Source organism: Protopterus annectens, chromosome 7.part1, assembly GCF_019279795.1.
Source record: "Protopterus annectens isolate FY-2018-M chromosome 7.part1, PAN1.0, whole genome shotgun sequence".
In the NCBI taxonomy this organism is placed as follows: domain Eukaryota; kingdom Metazoa; phylum Chordata; order Ceratodontiformes; family Protopteridae; genus Protopterus; species Protopterus annectens.
Genome location: NC_056740.1, coordinates 293,474,052 through 293,488,558, shown reverse-complemented (window position 1 = coordinate 293,488,558; position 14,507 = coordinate 293,474,052).

Here is a 14,507-nt window from a genome sequence, read left to right as displayed (position 1 = left end):
GCCCACTCAGCTGCAGCTGTAATGGAAATAGAGAAACATTTAGGCATACCTATCCATCCCATACACAGGCTGGACTTTGGTAAGCAGTTATTGCTCTGAATACTTATACACTGCTGGGACATCACCCCTCTGTTGTGCTTCTTGAACCCACTCATCCAAGAGCTCCCTCTTTCTCCGCTTCAAGTCGGCATAGTGGTGCCGGACCTGCTCACCAGTTGGAGGTACACCAGTGGCATTGGTGAGATAATGAGTGAGACAGTCCCAGGCTTCTGCTTTATATTGGGAGCCCTGGTACTGGTCCTGCAGCAGTCTCACATCATGTTTTTTTACCAAGAGTCCTACCATGAACTTGGACTCCTGTATGCCCCAGCGCTGTGCCCAAAAGCGCATGACCTCTCCAACACCTGCTATACTGCCTACAGTGGGGAGCTGCAACCAGTTATTTATTTATTTTTTATTTTTATTTAACATTTGTTGACCGGGAAAGTCCGACTAGGTTCCACAGAGCCTGTTTTCAGTGGAGGCCCAGGGAGAAATGCTCCAGATACATGTCTTTGGAATTTATGAGCTGTATTCCTGCCTGCAGGGTTTAAATACAGCTGATTTCCTGCCCTTTGCCGTGATTGGATGGTTTTGAAAATACTGAGCTAAGCTAAGCTATGGGAAAACTTACTTAGCTAAGGTTATGTGAATAGTACTTAGCTAAGGTTGGCAGTGCTTAAAGGGGCAGGTGCCAAGCTTATTGGTGCACATATCTACTTAGCTACAGTACTTCCTACTTAGCGTTTACGTTTTAGCAATGCTTACAGTGCCTCAGCTTAGCTGAGCATAACATGGCATTATTTACCTTTCATTTTTTGGACTATCACGATGGTGGGTTTCATTCATCATTTAGCATAGCTTATGCTATGTAGGTTGACCTTCCATAACATCCCCCTCTGTGCATTTCTGACATATTACATTTTGTGTGACTGCATGTATGGGACACTTGTGTTTATGTGGGGGTTTCACAACTTCAGTACACTGACACCTCACATCTGACCCTAATACACTGCTCTGGTTGGGAAATATAAGTTACATCCTACATAAATATACTAAAATATTACATTTGTGGTGATTTCACATACAAAATAGAATTGGCTACAGTGGGCTAGAATCCTGACTGACTACATGTGAAGCATATGCTCTAACTACTATGCTATTGCACTACTGCTTATATTGGCCGTCTATTGCTATTTAACTTTTTGGGCCATTTAAACTGGACTAAGCATAGCTAAGCAATGGTCACACCTGAGCAGCTATGCTTAAACTTTCCTGCTGATGTGAAAAAAAAGTATTACGGACACTTTTCAAATAGTGGTCTTACAAACTTAGACAGTTGTTAGAATAACAGGTTTTGTGTTTGCATGCATTTTCTGAAGGGTATGATGTGTAAAACTTAGTTCTGTCATTATTTTCTAACTTCACTCTTTAATGATATGCCACTACTTTGGCAGTGGCCACTTATTTATTTCATGGCCATACACTATACTGGTCCATACGGCAGGAATCTGCACATTCTCCGGGAATCTCTCCTGTTGGGGGTTTACATTCTTCTGTGAAAAGAGCACTCTCACTCCTTTTACATTGCAGTAAGGCAATTCTGGTGTGTAGGGGGTGTGTATCTTGTGAGAGCACTGCTCTCAGACACACCCCCTGCACTCGTACACAGAATTGTGTCGGTTTTACAGCACAGCAGCATGCCTTCATGAATATGCATGGCGCACTGCCGTGCTGTATGGGAACGGTCCCTTCAGTGCAGGAATAAGCTATTCCCGCACACAAGCTTGCTGAATCCTGGGGAATGTCTTTAAGGGGTTATGTGCTTATATCCCATCAGCCTATACATATATATATACATATATATATATATATACATATATATATATATATATATATATATATATGTATATATATGTATATGTATATATATATATGTATATATATGTATATATATATATGTATATATATGTATATATATGTATATATATATATATATATATATATATATATATATATATATATATATATATATATATATATATATATATAGTGTGTCATGCTGCCAGCCCAGCTATCTGGGATTTTATAAATAATTCTATGTCATTTGTGAATATTGATATGATTTACACAGAACTATATGTTATGTATATATTAAACTACTGGTATTGAAGTGTGTGTTGAACAGGGTTTGTACAATTCTGAGCTTCAAGGATGTGTCCACAGTGTATCCTACTGGAAAAGAACAGAAATGTATATTTATTTATTTATTTATTTATTTATTTATTTGCAGTTTGTTTGCCAGGATGGCCCATAGGGCCAAGAAGAACCCATTTTGAATAGAGTCCCGGGGAGAAAAGCTCCACAATAACAAAAGTTATAATCAAGTAATTATATTACAGTAAATACAGAAGTACAAATAAAATCATAGTATTTAAAGATACAATATGAAACAAAGTTAAGAAAAATAAGAATTATTGTGAATTTTTGCTAGTGCTTTACAAGGAAATGACTAGGACTCTGGAGTGCATGAGATGTCTGAGGTATAGAGAGGAGAAGAGGTTATGTGGGATGGGAGCAGGAGTTAGGTGTGAGCGAAGTGAGGCTTTGAAGGAAGAGTGACTAGAGATGGTACAGATGGATGATGGTAGGGAGTTCCATTGAGAGGTAAGGGCAAAGGATATGAGATTTTTGCCAGGTGGGCAGGTGGGTTTATGCAATTCTATCAAGTTTTGATTGTTGGATCTTAGGATCTTTCTGGAAGGTGCATTTTAAAGGAGGAGGATAGGGAGAGATAGAGGGATTGGCTAAAAATGAGTTTGTGAACATGAGAGTTGAATGTTGGTGAGATAATTGGGTAGCTCTAACCAATTTAGTTTGTGAAGGGCGACACAGTGATGGGTAGAAGATTTGTGGCTATTGGCAAACTTGGCAATGTTATTTTAGCAGGAGGAGAGTTTTGACATAAGTGTGGATTGTAGGTTAGTAAGGAGTGGGGCACCATATAGGAGAGAAGGGATGAGGAATGTGGTAGAGAGAATGAACTTAGTAAAGGGAGTGAGATAGTGACAATGGCGGCAGAGCATACCAAGTTTCTGGTGTTTTTTTTTTTTTTTGATGTTTATTTGTAGGTGGGAGTTGAATTTAAGCTGATCATCAATGAGGACACCTAAATAGTTTGGCCTCCGATACTAGTTTGAGAGCTGTATTGTTATGGCTGGTGATAGAGAATGAGTTTTTATTTATAGTGGTTATTTTAGAAGGGGTAAATAACATAAGTTTAGTTTTTGAGGCATTGAGTGCCAGGTGATTGTCTCTCATCCACTGTTCAGTAGTAGAGAAAGCATCTTGGGTTAGTTTTAAGAGAGTGGAGATAGAGGAGGCAGAACAGATTATAGCTGAATTGTCTGCATATTGGATAAGATTTGTGTTAGGGTTTGAGTGGTGGAAATCATTTATGAAAATATTAAACAGGAGGGGACCCAGTATGGAGCCTTGTGGTACACCTGTGGGGATGTTGAGGAATGGGGAGGTGGCTTTTTCCATTTAACTGCTTGCTGCCTATTTGAGAGGTAACTGGAGAACCAGTTGAGAGAGGAAAGGGATAGGTTTAGATTAGAGAGTTTAGTTAGGAAAATGTTGTGAGAGATGGAATCAAAGGCCTTAGAGAGGTCCAGTAGGAGGATAGATACAGTACAGCCAGAGTCAAGGGCTTTGTTAACAGTTTCGAGGAAGGACAAAATAGCAGTGGTAGTGCTATGGCCTGGTCTGAAACCATGCTGTGTGGGAGTTAGTAAGTGGTTGTCTATAAGATAAGGTAGGAGTTGTAGATGGATGCATTTTTCAAGAACTTTGGAGATGTGGGATTAGATGGCGATAGGACGGAAATTAGTGATATTTTGTGATATTGTTGTTGGCCCCTTTGTGAAGGGGTAAGACAAAGGCCATTTTCCAAAGATGGGGTACATAGCCTTCTTGGATAGTGCAATTGATTAAAATAGAGATGGGGAAGGCAATGGGTTTGGCGGCTATACTAAGAAAGTATGAGGGAATGTTGCCAGGGGCATTGGACCAAGGCTTCAGTTTCTGGAGAAGTTTTTTTATGGCAGGATTGGGTTTTATAGAGAAAGGAGGAGGTTGAGAGGTAGAGGTATTTGACAATGAAGAGAAGGGGAGGATAGGGGAGGGGTGTAGTAGTGAAGGATGAGGTAAGTTTGCTAACTGAGTTGATGAAGAAAGAGTTGAACTGTATATAAGCTATATACTTGTACAAATGTAAGTTATAATAGTAGAAACTGGAACATACAACATTAACTTACAAAATTTCAAGAAAAGTTAACTTACAAAATTTCAAGAAAATAAGTTGAAATTAGACTGCTTTACTATTGTGCTATAAAAGTTAGCTTCAATGCAGCAAGGAAACATGATGTCTAGAACTAGGGTGATTTCTACATTGTTTTGAAAGTGTTATATTGTTTTATCACTTTCATTTCTGAGCAAACATCTGAGAGGTATGTATTTTTAACAAAGAGATGTGAAATTCTGTTAGTTTCTGATTTATTTTGGGAACTTAAGTCAGGTGATAAAAAGTGATGCCATCCAAGCTAACCCAGCAGTAATATTTTATATTAATTTAAGAACTCTCTAAGAGAGAGACTGAGCATTTTGTATTTTGTCTTGGGACCTAGCAAGAACATCCACTCATCATCATCATCATCATCATCTGCTCTTGCTCTGTAAGTAAGATTTAGGGCATAGTATCTCTTTTAGATATAGATAGGAATATAGTAAAAATTATTTTAGAGGTTTTCTGTATTTATTTGAGATTTTCTTGCATTGTTGTTTTAAATATTGCTGTGATTTTGAACTCTGAAGTAACCAATTTGATTTATTGAGCATCATCTTGTTCTTTTATTATTTATTATTACATATATTTAAACCTATCTTTGTGGCTGATATCTGTGAGACATATTTAAGCTCTTAGGGTACTCGCATATGTATACCACTTGGTGACACTGTACAGGCCACTCCTAATAGCCTGTGGCTTGGTTAAAACAACCATTTGGAATATTAGTAACATTACACAGTAGGATTGGACACCCTTTGTTAAGGGCCTAGAGTAGCTGATAAGAGTAATTGGGGGCAGTGATAACTACCTTATAGTCCAGGCAGAAGGGGTCATAGCTAGTAAACCTGTGCCAGCCTTTCCCAGGTGTGTGTGTATGTTTATATATAATTCAGATCTCACAGTGTGCATGTGTCAGCTACTTGGGCAGGGACACAAAGCACTGGTTGGACAGAGAGGGTGCTAAACATTTTTGCTTGACCACTCAGCTGAGATCTCAACCCTATAGCTGTGCCAGTGGGGAGTCTTACTGGGGATATGGAGCAAAAGGGAAAAAAACAGGCCAAGACTGTGGTCTCTGTGTGCTCTTAATGGAAATTGTACTCTACTGTGTGTGTGTACTTGTCATCCTCCCAGTGTGTACGTCCCTCACTGTTGCCAGTGGTGAGGATTCAGGCCCCTTGATTACTAGGCCAGTGCAGGGGTGCCACAATACACACACACAACACACTCACACACGCACACACACAGACACACACACACACACACACACACACACACACACACACACACATGGGGATGTGCATATGTGTATGCATTTGTGTGTGTGAATACATCTGTAAATTTTGATAATCCACAATGTCAACATATCAACATTAATTATATCAAACCTGTTCTATGGTTTTATCAAAATTTGATTGCATGAAACTCCAGAAAGTGCTCTGTCATAGGTCCTGGTGAGGGAAGGAGACAAGTACCTGTGAGATTTTAGTGTTGTAGTAGTCAACAAAATGAGTATTGACCAAATTGTGTTGACTAATCCCATGGCAACCAAAGCAGCATTCATAAAGGATGCCATATACATGCATACATATACACACAAAAACATGTGGATGCACATGCATACACACACGCGTGCGTGCGTGTACACACACACACACACACACACACACACATACACACACACACACACACACACACACACACATGTGCGCACGCGTGCACACATACACATACGCGCACACATATAGGTTATTCAATGAAGCGACAGAACTGCTTGCCAAATAGTTTGAGTTTGTCCTGATAGATCTAAGGAACAAGTTATTGAATATGTGATAGAACCTATCAAAATATGCCTTTACCATGTTGTAAGATCACTGTAGAGTAGAGATAATAAATATACCCCTTCCCTGCTATTTTGAAGTCTCAGAGTCAATATGTATACAGTTGCAGGGGTAAGAAACATGTCCCCCTACATGAGAGGTAGAATGTAGTTACATCCCTTCAATAAAATATGTTATTCCTGTTAGTACATGTGTTGGTTTGGGTGGTGTGCAATTTTAGTATTTGTGTGTATGTGCTGTCACATTGTACATGCATGGACTTTGTGGTTTTAATTTGGAGTGTGTATGTATTTGACTGAATTGTTGATTGAATGTAGCAAGTGTGGGGAATGTGAATTAGTCTGAGATAGGGTGTGTGTTTTGATGATATTTTTTCAGTCATTTGAGGTGCAATCATTTTGTCATTCTATTAGGCAAAACATAACAACACTGTCTACATTCCAGGAAGCACTTTTGTCACACCTCATGAATTCTTCTGACTGTCAAACTGAAGAAGTCCTGAGGGCAAACCTAGTAGAAGGTAAATGTAAAGCCACCACACATACAAGCCAATTAATAGCCAGCAATTAGCAATGAAGAGGTCAAATAGTGTAAAAAGCATTATCCATATAGTCCATCATGACTGAGAGTGAAGTGGACAAATGGTACAAAAAGAAATCAGCCATATAGTTAATCCATCAAAGGTGGTCTTCAATCTCTTACAGTAACCCCATACACAGCCATCACCCTCCACAGGGTTTATTAGGCAATATGCAAATGGAAGTAGATTTCCAGGCCTTTCCTCCATGTGACATACACAATGCACACATTCCTATGGACAATTTAGAGTCACTTACACACCTACCTCATTGTCTTAAAGATGTGGGAGAAGACAAGAATAACCAGAGAAAGTCCACAAAAACACTAGATGTGAATACAGACAACACACAAAAAGCACTCTAGTCTAGAAACAAACTGGATGACCTCTTGCTGTAAGGTGACAGTTCTACTCACTTTGCTGGTGTGCAGTCCACCCATACAATAGGTAATAAATTACTGTGAAATGAACTGACAGCAGAAAGTTGCACAGGCATGAACATATGAATATTGTGGTGGGGATTTAATTGTGAGACAACTTGACCAAACTTGCACAAACCAGACAGATTGCACTGCAATCCCCAATGTGCAAGTTCAAGCAGAGCCCACCAAAGATGACTTGTACCCCAAAACATCCAGAATCCTCCAGTGATACAGCATGCATTAGCATAGGCTAGAAATATAAATATATAAATGACCTGGGAAACTATCACACTATTAGTTTGACAAGTCTGATCTGTAAAGCCATGGAGGGTATTATTATGGATCTCATAAACAAGGACATAGGCAATTTCCAAGCATTTGACCCCCACCCAATTTGGATTCAGCAGGGGCAGATCTTGCCTATTGAACTTGGTTGACTTCTTTGAGACTGTTAGCACGGCCCTGGATGAGAAAAAGTCAGTACATAATGCTTACCTTGACTTGGCCAAGGCCTTTGACACAATCCCCCACTCTGGCATCATCAAAAAGCTAACACAACTTGGTGTAAGTCCCTATCTTGTCAGGTGGGTGGCCAGCTGGCTCACTGATAGGACCCACAAGGTCAAAATAGGCACCACCACCTCCGACAGCAGACCTGTCACTAGTGGTGTTCCCCAGGGATCTGTCCTGGGATGCCTACTGCTTGGCATCTACTTCTCAGAGGTCATGGCAAAGACAAAGGGCCTGTAGCTGACCAAGTTTGCAGATGACTATAAGTTGGGTGCTGTCACTGACTCCCAAAATGATGTTAACGTAATGCAAGAGGGTCTCACAGCTACAAATAACTGGTGCCAAAGTCATGGCCTTAAGTTAACCACAAAAAAATGCATTATCATACCATTCAGCAAAAGCACGCCCCCTACTGATTACCACATCAACGGCAAACTCCTAAGCACACAAACTGTGGTGACAGACCTGGGTACTCAGGTTGACAACAATCTCACATTTGACCATCCGGTAGCAGCAGTGGTCAGAAAAGCTTTTTACTTGGTTCATCTCATAAGTAAAGGGATTGCATCCAGAAAAAAGGATGTTATTACCTCTCTGTACTCCTCTCCCATTAGGCCTATAATGGAGTATAATGCCCCGTTTGGTATGTATCTCTCCAAACATCTGCACCAACTGGAAAGGCCACAGAAAAAAATTACAAAGAGAATCCATGGCCTCCCACACCTGTTCTATGCAGACAGGCTCAAATCACTATCACTCTGCTTGGTATCATGCAGATTGCTCAGAGGTGATCTGTGTCTCGCCTACAAGGCAATATCGGACCTTGCCTTACAACAGTGGTGGATGGTGACTTCAAATCAAAGGAGGGCTGCAGGAGACAGCTGAATAGATGGGGCCAATGGGAAGGTGTGTGGCCAATGAGAAAGGGGTGAAGATATGGTACAGTGGGATCAATGCTGGCCATGCTTACCAATTTACATGAAATAAATGCTCAGTCACTATGGCATATGCTGAGAGTACAACAAATGAGAAAAATATAAATGCCGTTTTATTACTAACAATATCAATTATTACTAACAATATAAATTTATTTCTTTTAAATATATATACACACACACACACACACACACACACACACACACACACACACACACACACACACACACACACACACACACACACACCATTAATTCTGCTCTTATGGTCTTTCCAGTCGGTGCAGATGTTTGGAGAGGTACATATCAAATGGGGCGTTATGCTCAATTATTGATCTAATGAGGGAGGAGTATAGATGCAATCCCTTTACTTATGAGCTGAACCAAGTAAAAGACTTTTATGACCACTGCCGCTACAAGATGGTCGAATGTGAGGTTGTTATCAACCTGAGTGCCCAGGTCCCTCAACGCAGGTTGTGTGCTTAGAGGGTTGCCGTTGATGTGGTAATCAATAGGGGATCGTATTTTTGCTAAATGGTATGATACATTTTTTTTTGCATTTAGCTTGAGGCCATGACTTTGACACCAGTCATTAGCTGCTGTGAGACCATCTTGCAGTACGTTAGCATCATTTGGAGAGTCAATGACAGCACCCAACTTACATTTTTCTGCAAACTTGGTCAGCCACAGGCCCTTTGTCTTTGCCTGGACCTCTGAGAAATAGATGCCAAACAGCAGGGGTCCCAGACCAGATTCCTGGAGAACTCCACTAGTGACAGGTCTGCTATCGGAGGTGCCTATTTTGACTATAAGGGTCTTGTCAGTGAGCCAGTTGGCCACCCACCTGATGAGATAGGGATTTACACCAAGTTGTGTTAGCTTTTTGATGATGTCCAAGTGGGGGATTGTGTCAAAGGCCTTGGCCAAGTCAAGGTAAGCTGTATGTACTGACTTTTCCTAATACAGAGCCTTGGTGACAGTCTCAAAGAAGTCAACCAGGTTCAACAGCAAGATCTGCCCTTGACAAATCCAAACTGGGTGGGGTCAGGTGCTTGTAGATTGCCTATTTCCTTGTTTATGAGATCCACCAAGCTAGTCTAAAAATATGCACAAAGACCCCCCCCCCCATGAACCCATACAGTAAGTAGTACCAGGTAGTCACATAAGCTGCACACCAGCCAAATGCTTTACCCCTCCCCCCAAGCAAGGTCCTTTGCAAAGAGCAGCAACAATTTCCATGAAATACTGCCTGCAACTGCTGCCATCTTAAACCACACCAACAGCTACTCTTGTCCATGGTTAGACAGAGGACTGCCAGGAGTAATTTGATACACTGCATAAAAAGCTGACTGTTTCTTAGTCACTTTTCCCCAGCACACAAAGTGCAGGAAGAGAGCAAGACCCAATCAGTAAAATTGAAGTGAACACCACAAAGTACAGTCCACCTCCAGGCGAGTGAGCATTCACAATTTATTGATATAACAGGACTTTTAAGCGCTTTCGCCAGTAGTCTGGCTTCTTCAGAGTCAATTAACTACACATTTCTTACAATTTAAATACTACACATTTAAATCTCATTGGTTGAAACTGGTACCACCCTTACATTAATTAATAAACTTAAAAACACAGTCAATAACTTTACTAAAAAACTTTCCTAGTCCTAGTACACTTAAAATACTCTCTAATTATATACCTTGTGTGTACAATATAAACTAAAATGTACATATATATTATATATAAAATCCTAATCCTTAAAATCATTTTGTGAAAATCATTTTGTGAGAATTTTTATACAAAAACCAAAACAAAATATCATTATGTACCATCTAATAAAATTCCTGATTGTCTATCTTACTTTACCACATTTTAAAACATTTTAAAATTTTAAAAGTTTGAAAGTTTTAAAAGTTTTAAAAGTTTGAAAGTCTAAATTTGCTGGGACTTAAGCTTCAAAATTGGTTTAAGTGAGACATAGTCATTTAGCCCAGGAGGTCTGCAAGAATCTAATCTAATCTGCCATTCTGTTTCTAGCGCACCCACCTTATTGACTATGTCACCACCATTAGCATAATCCATAACCCGTCCAATAACAAAAAATATAAATCTATTAAAATCTTTGCATTTAGTGCTGTGTAAATAAAGTGCATTGTGCATGTCTTTCTTCTTGATCGATCTATTGTGTTCTGCCACCCTGTCTCTCAACCTTCTTGTGGTCTTGCCCACGTAGTATGCTTCACAGGATGTACATGATGCCAAATATACTATATTCTTAGTACAACAATTGCAATGCCCAGGGCAAGGAATAGTATATTTATACCCACTCACACACACATATGTGCTCTCATTAATATATCTACAACATCTGCAGAAACCACACTTTTTCATAAGTGATTTAAAGGTCTTCCTTTTCTTCTTTTCCAAAATACCCTTTAAATTCTCTCCTCTACTATACACAAATCTTGGTTCAGTACCCAAAATCATTTTAATTTCCTCACTCAAAGAATAGTTCCAAATGTTTTTCACTATACCTACCACTTCAGTCGTTCTGTGGTTGTATTTCAATACTAATCGTGGCCCACCATTTCTCTCCATACTTCCATTTTGCTTTGCTACCAATAATGATGTTCCAATTTTTAAAATTGGTGCATAATTACTATTCCTTTCCCTAAACACATCCCTTCTAACGCTTAAAAGCAGTTTAAGTGGGTATCCTCGATCAAGAAACATACCAATCAACTTAAAAATCTCTAACCTAAATTTAACATCATCACTTACCAGTCTAGATGTCCTCACCATTTGCCCTTTTATTATTCCCTTGCATTGATGAAAGGGGTGACAGCTATTGAAATGTAATAATGAGTTAGAATAATTTTCTTTTCTATAAATATTACTCTCAAATCCCATTTCTTTCTTACTAATTGTCAAATCTAAATAGTTAATCCTGTCCTCATTCCAATAAAAAGTGAATTTTAAAAATTCTGTTGTTTCACCTAAAAATTCCACAAATTCTATAGCTGAATGCTCATCCCCCTTCCACAAAATCAATATGTCATCCAAAAATCTGTTGTAAAGTAATATTTTTTCTCTATATTTTTCTGATGACAAAATGTGTGTTTTCTCCCATGTGAGTAGCAGTGCATTTGCAAAAACCGGCGCGCATCTCGCACCCATCGCCACGCCTGACACCTGCTGGAAAAGCACCCCCTCAAAGGAGATAAAATTATTCTTTAAAACCAACTCCATAGAACCAAGCAAAAAATTAGCGTTAGCACCTTCTATTAGTCCACTTTCAAAAATAGCTTTATAAAACATCTCCAACCCTTGCTCATGTGGAATCACAGAAAATAGATTTACCACATCAATTGTAAGGAAACCAAAGTCATTATTTTCTCTCTCACATGTTCTTAATCTATCAAGACAGTGCTATGAGTCTTTAATAATGTGTTCGGCTGCACTAACTACAGGCTTAACTGAATTGTCTATAAAGGCCGCTAGAGCTTCTGTCTTAGACCCCCTTGCTGATACTATAGGTCTAAACTGCAATTTCTCAGTGTCTTTATGGACCTTTGGAATTCCAAACAGTGTAGGTATTCTTGGGTGTTGCACATTTAAATACTCATATTCAACTTTGTTGATGTTTCCCTGAAACAGTGCATCATGTAAAAAAACATCTATTTTGTAGTATGCCCTGTTGATTTCATTTCTCGATACCCTCACATATGTATCATCATTGTTTAAAATATATGAAATTTCCGAAATATAGTCAATCCTAGACATCACTACCATCCCTCCCCCTTTGTCAGGTTTCATACATCTGTATTCACCTGATTTCTTAAGGGAATCCAGTAGTTCCCTCTCCTGTTTTGAAAAATTGTCACCCACCAGTACACATTTATTCAAAATTTTCCGTAACTGTGCTTCCACTAATCTTTCAAAACATACAACCTCCGGACTAAGAGGGGGCATAAAACAACTCTTCCTTTTTAAGTCATTAACATCACCCACCACTGTTATATCAATAAATTGTGATTGCTCACTCGCCTGGAGGTGGACTGTACTTTGTGGTGTTCACTTCAATTTTATTGACATCTGCCCTTGTGGGTGTTTTTCCTTTGGTTTCAAGACCCAATCAGTAGCCATCCAGCCATCCACGTCATGTACATGACTGTGGATGTGGCAGTCCGATCCCCTTCCACTTTATCGCAATGACAAACTGCATAGACTTTTGAGCATCTGTACACTGATGCCTTCTTTTCTTAATCTGGACTGGTTTTACAGCAGTCTGTATTTACAGAAACTATTTTTTGTAACCCAAAACTCACCGAGCATGCATGCATGCACACGCAGGATGTGTTCCGGGACTTTAACAGCGAGACAGACTCGTAGCTAAGCAATATTACAAGAAAAAAAAGATAGATTAACATTCTAAAAAATAAAATATTTAGTATTGTAAGTTATTTTTTAAAATGTTAATCTTTCTTTTTCTTTCTTTTAACAGCTGGGAGGCTGCAGTCCTGCAGTCCGATGGCATGAACTGCCCCTGCCTACTAGAGATGCTCCATATCTGTAAGTCTAACTCTTTGCACATTACCTACTCAACAGGCCTAAATCTAATATGTGACATCAACAAAACCTGCTGGAGAGACAGGTTTGTCTCCCAGAGTTTATCTTGTCTCTGGAATAGACTCCCCATATATGTCAGAGTACCACGCTGACCCTCTTCAAGCATAACCTTGATGAGTGGATGGAAAACCACAAATTGTCTAAGGGGTTCCACATTTGTCCTGCATTGATAGAAGTGACGGGTGCTGACTGAGGGATCTTTTTGGAGATAACATTTTGGCTAGGCTTGTAAGGGCCACAGGGCCATTAGACTAGTAACCTCCTATGATCCTATAATCCTATATAATTATGCATGTGTGTGTGTGTGTGTGTGTGTGTGTGTGTGTGTGTGTGTGTGTGTGCGTGTGTGCGTGTGTGCGTGTGTGTGTGGGTGTGTGGGTGCGTGTGTGCGTGTGTGCGTGTGTGCATGTGTGCGTGTGTGTGTGTGTGCGCGTGTGCACGTGTGCGTGTGTGTGTGTGCGCTTGTGTGCATGTGTGTGTGTTTCTGTGTGCACGTGTGTGCATGTGTACATGTGCGCATGTGTGTATGCATGAGTGAGTGCTTATGTGCATGTCAGATAGCTGAACACTGAAGGAGGATCAGGTGGGAATGACTGATAAACAGATAACACTACCAGCTATGACAGTTACAATGCACCAGAACTCAAGCAGATCTATCAGTAGATGTCCTGTCAAAACATGGAACAGGAGCTCTTGATCACATCCTCCTGCAGCTCAAAGCAGGTTTCAGTAATACTGAGTACAAGTTATCACTAAATATGACACGTATGCAAACATCACAGCCCCACAACCTCAGCCATCCTTCCACAATCCACAGCAGCATTACCCACACAGAGATACACAAGTACACATGTAGAGGACATGTGTTTTGCAACAACAGTAATACTCTTTTCTGACTGAGCTATGCTTAAAGGAGTATGATTCAGAAAATTATAGTTTAAATCAATTTGATCGGGCCCCACTGGCTGACCTCACCTACCATTCCACACTCACCCCAAAAATCTTTCCCCCCATGCCCACCAGGACTTAAAATTATTTCAAATTAGGTATAAAAGACTATCCCCGAGATTCACACAGGTTCTTTGCAAGAATAAGTTATTCTTGCATGGAACAGATCGTGTCTGTGTAGAGCAGCAGCTTGCCTTGCATATTCATGAAGGCACGCTGCTCTACTCTTAAATGGACATGGTCTGAGTATACGAGCACAGGGGG